Source organism: Furipterus horrens, unplaced genomic scaffold, assembly GCF_987537825.1.
Source record: "Furipterus horrens unplaced genomic scaffold, mFurHor1.1.pri manual_scaffold_6, whole genome shotgun sequence".
In the NCBI taxonomy this organism is placed as follows: domain Eukaryota; kingdom Metazoa; phylum Chordata; class Mammalia; order Chiroptera; family Furipteridae; genus Furipterus; species Furipterus horrens.
In genome coordinates this window covers 62,260,946-62,272,271 of record NW_028327176.1, presented here as the reverse complement: position 1 = coordinate 62,272,271, position 11,326 = coordinate 62,260,946, and the positions used below count along the sequence as shown (strand labels likewise).

At 37.6% G+C, this 11,326-nt stretch overlaps 1 pseudogene; it reads right to left on the bottom strand.

Moving 5' to 3' along the window:
* Positions 1 to 2,027: 2,027 nt before the first annotated feature.
* Positions 2,028 to 2,406, bottom strand: LOC150006310 (transmembrane protein 230 pseudogene; annotated as a pseudogene).
* Between the last annotated feature and the right edge of the window lie 8,920 nt (positions 2,407 to 11,326).

Below are 11,326 nucleotides of genomic sequence, written 5' to 3'. Positions count from 1 at the left end.
ATAATTTAATAGACAAAGGTATGTACTTGCTTCAGCTCTTCAGGCATCCACCTTCAAGCATTCCTGTAGGCAGCTAGAAGGGATACACATAATTTTTGATAAATAAGGTCTTTGTTCCTTCAGCTCCCTTCCACAATGAGCTTGTGGGCTACAACCTTAGAGCATCACAGAGCCAGGGTAACGGCAGGGCAATAGCAAGTAAAAATGCCACATAGTTTTTGTACCATGTATAAGTTGTCTTTTTCTTTTAAAAAAATATTTTTTTAAATTTATTTTTAGAGGAAGGGAAAGGGAGGAAGAAAGAGAGGGAGAGAAACATCAATATATGGTTGCCTCTCACATGTCCCCAACTGGGGACCTGGTGGCCCACAATGCAGGCATGTGCCATGAGTAGGAATTAACTGGTGACCCTTTGGTTTCAGGCTGGCACTCAGTCCACTGAGCCATGCTAGCTAGGGCTAAGTTGTCTTTTTCCTGATTCAGCAGTTGCTTTGATACTTTACACCATCATTTGTTTTCCTTTATCCTGATAACATTTATTGTGACAATTTTTGCTTGATTTTTAATAATGTTTCTGTGAAGGAACAGACCCTTGAAATTAACTTTGTCATTATTTTAGCTTATGTTCATTCCTAACACATAAGTTTTGCATTTTATATTCTTTTTTTTTCTCCTGAGTTCTGAGAAGCATCCTCAAGCTAGTAATTAATTTTATTATTTTATTTTGTTTTTTGCTAAGTTTAGCTTTTAATCCCAAATTTACGACCTCAATTGTATTTTTCAGTCAATGGTTATGTATTTCATCTTCAGTCAATATTTCCCACTATTAGATTTCTCCCTTTTGCTAGATATAATGGTTCATGGAATTCCCATGAGATCATATAATTTGATCTTTTCTAAAGCCTTCTCTTATGTTTTTGCCATGCTGAAGATTGGTCCTTGTTTTGGCCAAGGTGGGTTTTTCTTACTCCAAATGTATTCTCAGAATAGTTAGTAAACATTTTTCTAAAATATCAATGTTACATCTGTTTCTCAATTATTTTTTTTTCGGTTTTAAGAATCAGTTTCTTTTCCTGTGCCTTTAAAGATATTTAAGTAGAAAAGTCTGTATTTCTTTAGCTTTTCTTTTCTTTTAGGTTTTAGATTTTGACATTTTAATTTCTTTTGAACGTAGGTCACTTTTTTGCAAACTAGGAAACAATCAAACTAAAGCAATTTAGTCCCCTAAAGCCAAATCATGCGATCTTCAGCTGAGTGACATCATAATACAAGGTGCTAACAGTGGGGTTATAAACTCTAAATAACAACCACTTACTACATTTTTCTTTAGGAAACAGTCAAAAGTCCATGATATACAGAAGAACTTAATCTATAAAGGATAGAATTGCCCAACTTATTGGTGAACCAGACCATAGGTGGCCAAGGAACAGTAAAGAGAGAAAATGTTTACATTCTGAAAACTTGCTCTAATTTCAAAAAAATTCCTGATGGCTCTTAATGTTAGAGATGCATCCACAGTAATTGATTTTGCCAGGGTCTTCCACTAGAACATGAAGTTAGAGTACAGGGGATAAGATACTTAGATATTTCCAAAATAAACTACTTAGTAGTAGAAAATATGACATACTGCATCTCTCCATTTTCCACAAGAACAAATGGATAATAAAGACTTTTTAAAAGAAACGTTCAACTCCAAAAAGGGTGGTGGCAGCAACACTTTCTTCTCCAGAATAACCTCCCATTTTTCCATACAACTATACATTGCTATTTTTTCCACGATACAGACAGGTTCACATGGAAAAACTTGACAGATTTTTGTCAGGGCCAGGAGATGAAAAAAAGAGCATGCCCTAATTTGCTAACTGTAAGCTCAGTCAACATCTGTGGTATGGGCCTATAAACCCAGCCATTGTTTTGTTAAACAGCTGCAAACTGCAGAATTTCTTAGCCCCTAACCATAGTTTCTGCTCAGTATCTTAATGCTGACCTTAGTCCCATCTGACTGCTCCTCAGGGTTGAGGTGGGTGCTAGTCATCAAAGTCTGGAATGTCATCCTAGGAGTAACCTCGGTAGCCTTTGGATGCATAGTAGGCGATGCGCAGGTGGTAAAATCCTGTCAGGAACACTAGGATGCCAATGATCATGACAGGAATGGCCCGGTCTGCCCCCCCCACCTCCCACCCCCCTTTTTGCTGATATAGCCTGCCAACAGGAGCGAGCCTATGATAATGAGAAAGGTTTAATCAAGAACAGCACTGTAGCAAGCGCAATAGCCTTATATGGGATCTTATGAGGCATTTTCTTAAACTGAAGGTCAATGTAGCCATCATCCGTGCTGGAGAGCCTTGAGTATTTCACTTTACTACTGGGGATTCCAGTAGCCAGGTAAGTACGAGGTGGCTTCATAACACGGTGACACAGCTGCAGGCAGAGCGCCGCGCCAAGTTGCCCAGCGTCGCCAACAACTCGTTCAGCGTTGGAACCAGAGATGCTCCTGACAAGCCTCACCTAACTTCCACCCTCCCTACCCTGCCCAGAACAGCTCAGCACCGGTAACTATTTTTTTTAGATTCTCACCTGAAGATATGTTTATTGATTTTAGAGAAAGAAGATGGAAAAGAGAAATATCAATATAAGAGAAAAACATTGATCAGATGATTCCCATATGTGCTCTGATTGGGGATTGAACCCACAACCTAGAAATGTGCTCTGACCAGGGATCAAACACGTAACCTTTTGGTGTATGGAATGATGTTCCAACCAACTGAGCCACCTGGCTAGGGCTATTTCTTTAGCTACTTCAATGCTACATATTATGTCTTTTGATTTTCTTTATTTTAGTTTAGGAATGGCTCTTTCTCTAAGATATTAGATGGAGCTTATGATAGTCATTAAGATTTCATTATAATTGAAGACAGGGAGACAAGGAAAGAGTGTACACATACTCTTATATATCTTTGCTTGTACCTATACCAGAAAATAACTCTAAACTCTGAAGCATGAGGAATTAATGAAAGAAGAAGCATTTCTAGAAGCCACTGTAACTGCTTGAGTGAATATGGGAAAAGGTAAAAGAACTCCTGTGTACCAAAAACAGAGAAGCTAGAACCTACAGAAATATAGATATTTTAGAATAAACTAGACCCAAAATTTATTTGATTCATCATATTGCCTCTTAATATAAAACATAAAAATTCTTCCTCTATAAAAAGTTATTATAAAAAAATAAAAATTTAAAAGAAGTTTTACACAAATAGAATATTTGGTATACTCAAACACAGTATATATATATATATATGTGTGTGTGTGTGTGTTGTGAGTATGTATATATGTGTATATATATATATACACACACACATATATATAGTCTGTCCAGAATATATCCAGCTACATAATATGAAAAATAGAGACACTTATTGAGGAAGATACAAGAAACATAGTACATAAGACAATGATGCCTCAGTCCACTTCAAAGTAGGCACCTTGGGACCTCAAGCAATTCTCCCAATCATCATCAGTTGCCCCATTGTATTTTCCTGAATCTCATTGACAGTCTGAAATCTCTTCCCCTTCTAAGGTGATTTTAGTTTTGGGAAAAGCCAGATGTCACAGGACACAAAATCTGGGATGTAGAGGGGCTGAGTCACTTGAATGATTTGATATTTCATCAAAAAACTGTACAAGACATGATGCATGAGCAGGTGCATTGTCATGATGAAGCTGTCAGTCTCTAGTTACCCATAGATGCAGCCTTCTGAATCATCCAAGTAGTTTCTGTGGAGGAATTTTTAACCTTAATGCAAAATTTGATGCAGATTTGTGGGTCTCCTTTTTCAGTCATTTCAAATGTGAAGGCCACACAATATACATGCTCACTAAATGTTGTCTACCATTCTCACCAACTGGTACAGTAAAGTCATCATTGTTCACACATGCACATTCCAGTCCATTCTCTTTGATTGCCAGATTACATCGATATTACATAAACCATTCTCATTATAGTAAGAAAGGCTGGACTTTTTCCAGACAGACCAATATATATATATAATACATACAATATATATATTTATATATTTAATATATTTTAATATATTTATATATATTTAATCCTCACCTGATGTTTTGTTTATTGATTATACAGAGGAAGGGAGAGATAGAGAAACCCACACACTCTCCAACCAGGGATAGAAACTGCAACCTAGGTATATGATGCCCCCTGATTGAGGATCAAACCCTCAACCTTTTCATGTACAGGACAGCACTCTAACCATTTAAGCTATCTGGCCAGGATACTTTGGCATATTTTTTGTAAATTGTTCAAATGTTTATTTTGTTTGGGGACAAGAAATTCTTCCTGAAATCTAAGTATTACTCTTTTATGCTGCTCAGAAATAATACACACACATGCACACATGCATGTGCACATATTTTTAAAAAATGTAGCACCTGGCACTTTACCTTTCTATATATGCTAAATCAGTGGAAGACTTGGATGCCCTTATCAATAAATTAAGGGAATTGATGTATAATTCTGAAACTATGATGATAATTTTATATTTGTCCTTGGTGACTTTCAGATTTGTGTCAAGAAGTCACAAGATCAACTAAAATTCCTATTATAAGAAAGCTTAATCAAATTCTGTGCAAAAGGCTGACTTCATTAAATACCATTATTAAATGTGTATTTCTTTTAAGAATGAGATCTTTGGACTCCATGAAAAGAACACTTAAAAATTACTTAAAAAACAAGGTAATTTAAAAAATAAAATGGATTTAAACTAATTCCACACCTGAATCCTGAGAACTTTTTCAATTTGCTCAGCTATTATAATTAGCAAGTTGCTTTAACAATGTTCTAATTTTATTTCTCAGATGTCTGATTTAAATATTTTATAGAACAGTGTAGCTCAAATTTTGCTGTACATTAGTATCACCTGGGGAGCTTTTATAAATCCTGGTACTCTGATTGTCCCTTATACCAAGTTGTCACACAGGAGCTCCAAGCCAGGAAGCTGCATTTGTGCTTGTAATATTCTGGAAAAAAAACCCAGAGGGCCAGCAGAATAGGACACATTGTGGACATGCCATTTACCACTCATGTTGCAGGGGAATGCAGCAAAGGCAGCACATTAGGCAGAAGAGGCTGCCCCCTCCCTCTGGCCTTGGTGCTACTTTATAGAGTTAGGGAGAGGTGAGTAGTACTGAGGGGCACAGAGTGGAAATTGAAAACTCTACATTGTAAAGGTAAACACAGGGGCCTTGAGAGGGCTGGTACATCCAGATACAGACTGTTTTTCTCATTCCTTATGGCTGTTGGCCAGTCAGCTAACTGTTCCCTGAGATAGTGGAGGGGACATGTCCTGAGTTACCTCATACAAGTCAATTAAATATCTGCAGATAAAAGAAAGGTATCAAATATATTAAAATGCTCCAGGTAAATACAATCTACACTGTTTGAGAACCACCGATTAAACAATTCTCTTATTTTAGGGTAGATAGAAATCACCGTGTGTACTATCATTAGATTCCCGGTTCCCTCTCCCAGATAATCCTATTCGGTGGGGCTGGCATGAGGGATTCCAGATGATTTGGACATGAGTGATCCATATACACAGATTGAAGAAACACTTGCATAGAGCAGGACTACTCAAAGAGTGGCCCTGGGGACAGCAGCATCAGGATTCACTGTGAGAAAGGAAGGGAAATGGTGAACAAGAAACAGACCACTCAAAGAAAGAGCAACCTGCTTGGATTTACAAGTCATAATTCCCTTTCTTTCTGTGCTTCACTCACTGGATTAACTTGGGTGAATGACTTTACCTCTGTTTTAACTGTAGCAGTGGAGTCAGTGTAAGGTTACACGTGAAAGAACTTTTAAATTATAGAGTTTCTACAGAGGTATGGTACAATACAAGCAGGATTAGTATTACTATTAGAATTGTCATATCTTTCAAAGAGAAGCCATATGATAAGTATTATATATTCAAAATATAATATGTCAATATTATATGAAGTTAAGACCTTGGCTCAGTAAGGTAGAAAGTTGCTGAAGTAGTAACAAGAAAAAAGCTGGGACTTCCGGCCAAGATGGAGGCTTAGACGGACACGCTAGGTCTCCCTCTACAACTATAGAGGAATACAACTACTTCAAAACAAAGGATAACTAGAAATTCCAGAAAATAAAACTACACGGAAGTCCAACATATGAAGTTATAAACCAGCGGTGCCATTTGGGCAGGTAAGAGTTAAAGTGGGCAGTGCTGTTTGCGGTCGCACCCTGAGCGGTGGGCCGCGAGGAATCCGGGCTGCGCAAGCCCCTGGCGGTGAGCGACCCCGGCGAGGAGTCCCGGCGGCCAAGCCCCTGGCGGTGCGCGACTCCGGAGCTGGGGAGAGCGGCCGCCGCATCGCCTTGAACAGTGAGGCCCAGGGGGGCGGGAGGACGGATCCCGGTCTCCTAGCTGAATAACTGTGTGAATCCATCTTGGACCCCCGCCCCCAAAGAAAGCACCACAGAACTGCGAAATAGGTCGCGGACAGACAGGCGCCGGTCGCTAATTTGTGACGCGTACACAGGCACTGCCCCCGACAGCCAGCCCAAGAAAACAAAACGCATCTGTCAAAATGAGGCAGGCAACTTTAGAAATACCGGTAACACAACTCACCAGGCAGCAGATAGAGAACCTGACAGATGAACAGATAAGAAACCTGTCAGAGGCTCAGTTCTGGGCCATTGTTATCAGGTGGCTTACAGAATTCACAAAAGAGCAGGAAAAAGATATGAAAGAAGCGAAAAACTTTCATAACGAAAGGAACAAAACAGCATACGAGACAGAAGGAAAGGAAATAAAATCCAGAGTTCATTTCAACAAACTGGAATATGGAGAAGGAACAAGCAGTCAACCAATGCAGCGAGAGGAAATGGGAAGCAACAATGAAAGGATCAGAAACCTCTGGGACAGCTATAAAAGGCCCAACATAAGAATCATTGGTTTGCCAGAGAATGAGGAAGATGAACTAGAACTTGAAAAATTGAGTGAAAATATAATAAAGGAGAACTTCCCAGACTTGGGGAAGGGAATAGACCTGCAGGTCCAGGAAGCAAGGAGAGTTCCCAAGAGACTGGACCCAGGGAGAACCACTCCAAGACACATTATAATCAAAATGTCAAAAATTAAAGATAAAGAGAGAATCTTAAAAGCAGCAAGAGAGAAGAAAAGAATTATGTACAAAGGGGTCCCAATTAGACTATCAGCTGACTTCTCAAGGGAAACCCTACAGGCAAGAAGAGACTGGCAAGAAATATTCAAAGTAATGAAAATCCAAAACCTACAACCACGAATACTCTATCCAGTGAAATTGTCATTCAGAATAGAAGGACAGAGAAAGTGTTTCCAGGACAAAATAAAACTGAAAGAGTTCATTAGATCCAAACCACTGTTATATGAGATGTTAAAGGGACTGGTTTAAAAAAAAAAAACAAAACAGAAGCTAGGGAGATGAAACAAAGGCAAACTAAATAGGCAACGAGAGTGGAAGAGGAACTGTGGGTACGGGAAGCATATTGGGGGGAGGTCAACAGGGAGGGGGAATGGGGAAAGGGAGGGAGATGATATAGGAATTGGGGATCAAGGTAGGAGGGAATGGAATAGACGGAGAGAGGTTGGGAGGAACTGTATGCACAACTAATGGACATAATCTAAAAGGGGGGGACAACTGGAGGGAGGGGGGCCACCGGGTGGAGGGGAGCAGAGGGAAGGGAAATTGGCACAAATGTAATAATTTAATCAATAAAACACATTAAATCTGAAAAAAAAAAAGATTTAAAAAAAAAAAAAAGAAAAAAGCTGGACACACTGCAAATTAGTGACATTTCTTGAACTCATTATGTATAAAAAAGTGTTTCTTTCCAAAAGAAATACCCAGAAGTTACATAATACGTGATTCCAGTTACCCAATATTCTTAAAATGACAAAAGTATTTAAATGGGAGACAGATTAATAGCTGTCAAAGGTTACAGAGGTATCAGAGAGGGAGTGAAGTAAGTGTAGCTACAGAAGGGCAACATGACAGTTGTTTGTGGCGAAGAGAATTTTCTGTGTCTTCATTGTATCAATGTCTATATCCTTGTTATAATAGTATGCTATAGCTGTGCAAGATATTCCTATTGAGAAAAAGAATTTTAAAAGGGTTCGCAGGTCACTGTTACCCTTTTATTAATGTTAAGTACGTCATCATAAAAATTAATAAGAAATTGAATGAAGAGACAATTTTAAATTCTTTGCAGTTTAGAAATGAGGCAAAAAATTAAATTTCATGTTAATAAAGAGGTTCTCCAAGTTACCAAAAAATCAGGCAGTCATATAAAGAAATTTGCAATGAATTATGAACCTATTAACATGTGAAGAGATGCTTGCCATATGTAGTAATCAAGAATGTAAATTTAAATAATGGAATGTTGTGTTTTAAAGATTTATATGCTGTAGACCCAAAGGAGAGAAGAAATTGACCTCTGCATTTATTGTTGATCGCAGTATAAATCAGTACAACCTCTAGAACAGCAATTTGGTAGTATCTGTCAAAATTTAAAATATTCATGCATACACATGACCCAGTTGTTTAGAGTACATTCTGAGTCTGTACTCTAAACAACTGTACTATATGACCTCTATAAAGCAAATATTAGTAACTGTTGTGTGTTGGACACTGTTGTAAGTTATTAGAAAAGGAAGTTAAAAGGCAATATCTACATTTAAGCTTCTGTGTATACTAATTACTCAAAATTGTCCTAGATTGAACTAAGTAGAGAAAAAAGGAGACTTTCTAAAAATATAGAATGATTAGGTTGAGTATTATTTAATCATACTTTCTGATATAGATAGAAATGATAAGACAGAGAGGGGCAGGAGGATTATATTTTCCAACATGTGTTGTTCCTTTTTTCTTCTCTAAACATGAATTGCCTGTTTTGACAAAGAGTGAAAAATCAGAAAAGTTTATTTTATTAAAAGTTGTTATAACTCAGAAAAGCTCTGGCACTGAGGAATGTTAACAATCCAGATGAAGCCATCAAGAAAGCAGAACTTCGTTTGGGAAATAGAACAGGCCTCAAAGATGGATGGCAAAATAAGATACAAGGTTCAAGGCCATAGACATTTTCCAACCACAATGATCACTGAGGTCTGTTGTGACACAAGGTTACTGGTATCTTTGGAGCAGGTCCAAGTCTTCAATGACAGGATGTAGACAAAAGTCAAGCTCTTGTTTGCTATCAAGCCTGTGATAAGGAATCAAACTATATTCAAATGAACTGAAATTCACAGCTACACATTCTTCTTTCCCAGGAGAAAAGACAATTAAAGGCAAAAGCCCATGTTAGGAAAGCAAGGATAGGTTATGAAAAGGTCATGCCTTTATGGGTGTGCAGATATCAAAACTTAATTCCTGATACTCCAAAACAAACTTACTTTAAAAAAAACAACACTATTATTTATGATAAGATTGATCTGAAATCTCACTTGGGGCATTTAGACAAGATCTCTGGATTTAGTTTCAACACCTGTTTCAGGAAAGTAGTGGAAGAAGCAATCTCTAAGCTTTCCTTCTGTTATGAAAAATTATTTGTTTATGTCCCTCTGAATTCTAATTTTAACAAGTGACTCCTGGGGAAAGAGTTCATAGGGAAATAATTTAGATATAAAGAGAATTATTAATAAAAATTATGATCTTAAGTATCTATAGTGATTACTTATTGCTTTTCATTTGGGGAAAGGATGAGGATGAGGGCTTTATTTAGTTTTTGAGGTAAAATATTTTCACAGGATAAAAAATTAAAATGGATTAAAGGGTATAATAAAGGGTCTGACTCCATTGTATTAATGTGTTACAATTGCATTTTTAAATTATATTATATCGATTATGCTGTTACAATTGTCCCAAATTTTCCCCCTTTCCACCCGCCACACAGCAGCCTCCAGTCTCCCAGGCATTCCCCTTCCCTTTTTCCATGTCCACGGGCCATGCATATAAGTACCTTGGATACTCTATTTTCTATATTGCACTTTACATCCCCATGATTATACTGTGACTACCGATTTGTATTTCTAAATCCTCTCACCTCTTCACCCATTTCCCTAAATCCCCTCCTATCTGACAACCATCAGAATGCTTTCTGTATTCATGATTCTGTCACTGCTCTTCCTGTTTGCTTAGTTTGTTTTTTAGATTCAATTGTTGATAGATATGTATTTTTTTCCATTTTATTGTTCATTGTTTTGATTTTCTTCTTTTTCCTAAATAAGTCCCTTTAACATTTCATATAATAGTGATTTGGTGATGATTAATTCCTTTAGTTTTTTTCTTCTTTGGGGAGCTCTTTATCTGTCCTTCGATTCCAAATGCTAGCTTTGCTGGGTAGATCAGTCTTGGCTGTATGTTGCTGCTTTTCATGACTTTGAATATTTCTTGCAAAGTTTCTTTTGAGAAATCAGCTGACAGTGTTATGGGGACTGCCCTGTAGGTAACTAACTTTAGCTTTTCTCTTGCAGCTTTTAAGATTCTCTCTTTATCTTTAACCTTTGGCATTTCAATCATGATGTGTCTTGGTGCCTCTTTGCATCCATCTTGTTTGGGATTCTCTGTGCTTCCTGGGCTTGCATGTCTATTTCCTTCACCAAATTAGGGAATTTTCTTTCATTATTTTTTTTCAAATAGATTTTCAATTTCTTGCTCTTTTTCTTCTCTTTCTGGCACCACTGTGATGCAAATGTTGGCATGCTTGAAGTTGTCCCAGAGGCTCCATACACTATCCTTTTTATTTTTGGGGGCGGGGGGGTCTTTTTTCTTCTGGTTCTGATTGTTATTTTTTGTTTCTTTGTGTTTCATATAATTGCTTTGACTCTTGGCTTCATTCATTCTACTGTTGATTCCCTGTAATTTGTTCTTTATTTCCATTAGTATAGTCTTCATTTCTGCCTGGGTATTTTTTATGCTTTTCAGATACCCACTAAGTTCCTTTGGGATCCTTATAACCAGTGTTTTGAATTTCGCATCTGATATATTGCTCATCTCCATTTTGTTTAGTTCTTTTTCTGGTGTTCTGATCCATTTTTTCATTTGGGTCATGTTTCTTTATCTCCTCATTTTGGCAGCCTCTCTGTGTTTGTTTCTATGTATTAGGTAGAGTTGCTATGACTCCCTGTTTTGGTAACATGGCCTAATGTAGTGGGTATCCTGTATAATCCAGTGGCCCAACCCAAGCAGGGTACTCATGGTGTGTCCTCTGTGTGGGCTGAGTATATCCTCTTGTAGTTGAGCCTTGATTGATGTT